Source organism: Sus scrofa, chromosome 11 (assembly GCF_054392235.1).
Source record: "Sus scrofa isolate SSC_HxYL_T2T_F1_AM1 chromosome 11, Sscrofa_HxYL_maternal_Yorkshire_Landrace_v2.0, whole genome shotgun sequence".
NCBI lineage: Eukaryota > Metazoa > Chordata > Mammalia > Artiodactyla > Suidae > Sus > Sus scrofa.
In genome coordinates this window covers 83,562,921-83,564,359 of record NC_139393.1, presented here as the reverse complement: position 1 = coordinate 83,564,359, position 1,439 = coordinate 83,562,921, and positions in this window count along the sequence as shown.

The following is a 1,439-nucleotide window of genomic DNA, read 5'->3' as shown; positions in this document are numbered from 1 at the left end:
TCACTGCACCCTCCCGATGCACGTGAGACGGGGTGAGCCGTGGTCCCACCTCTCAGATGAGGAAACTGAGCCTCAGACAGGGCAGGTATGTTGTCCAAGGTTCTGCAGCTGGTAAACAGCAGGGCTAAGTTTGCCGTCTAAGCCATATGAACACAAGGAGGGATGTTTTTCCGAGGGCCTGAGAGGGGACCCAGTACTTGGCAGATGTGGAACAGAGACCTCCACCCGGAGACCCAGCCGCTGCGAGCGTTTCTGCCCCTTCTCCACCTTTCACTGCGGGGTCTCCCTGCTCTTCGTGACCAGGACGTTTCACTCGGAGAGGATGGTGGGAGGATGTGACTGGGTGGGCAGAAATAAGCCTTATCCAATCTCATTTGTATTCAGATTTGTTTATATAGAGCAGGGGGGAGGAGGTGCCAAATGGACAGAATGTTCTAAGAGGCAGACAGAACTGGGCTCTTGTCAACATACAGACATCGAAATAAAACCTATATAATCTCGCTCCACTTCCGAGTCTGAAGGTGCCCACCAAGAGCTACCATGCAAGGCCCGTTCTTTCTTTAATTTTTTTAAAGTATAGTTGATTGACAATACTCTGTCAATTTCGGCTCTACAGCTCAAGTCATGTTCTTATGTTTTTTTTTTTCTTTCAGCAGGAGTTTTTCTCGCCCACAAATTTACACATAAATGGAGAGTTCTTGATAAGCTATAAAATCCGATTTCTGCATGAGATTTTAAAAGGGCAAAATACAGTCGCAGGCCTGGGGATGTAACGCTCTTTCCAAAGGCTGGAATGACGGAGCCCCTCGCCCCCGAGTCATTCTCCAAATAACAGCCATACGACTGTTCTTGTTAGCGGCCATCGGTAGCATAGTCTTTCCTCTGAAGTCATTCTGTCTAATTCACTTTCGGCAGCAGTAATGGGTACTTTCGAACAGCAGTCCAACTAGAAATGGTGATTCACTCAGCCGTGCATCGTGCGAGCCGTCAGAGCAGCCTGGCCGAAGCACAATTATCTTAATACACGCCTGCTCCCGGGCGCATCTGCAGGGCTGTATGTCTATTTTCATTTTCTCTGGAGGTAATCCCATAAGACAAACTTGTGCGCCGGAAGAGAGATCTGCAGCGGTGGATGAAGGGCCTGGCTGTGCCCTGCGGATCTGCCTGTGGAGTGGCAGGCGGGCCCCAGGTCAGGGCTCTGGTCTCCCAAGCCCCCACGTCCCACAGAGGAGGGAAGAAGCCCACTCTTCACCTGGATCCCAGACAAGGCAGCAGACAGCTGGTCAACTGTTAGCTTCCAATCGGACGACTCATTAGAGAAACAGAGTGAACGCTTGTGAAATTCAGGAGGCAGGTTTATCACAGTCTGAGGACTGGCTCATCAGAACTTAATTTCTACCAAGTGGAAATAAATACGGATTTCCTCAAGCCCTTAATAA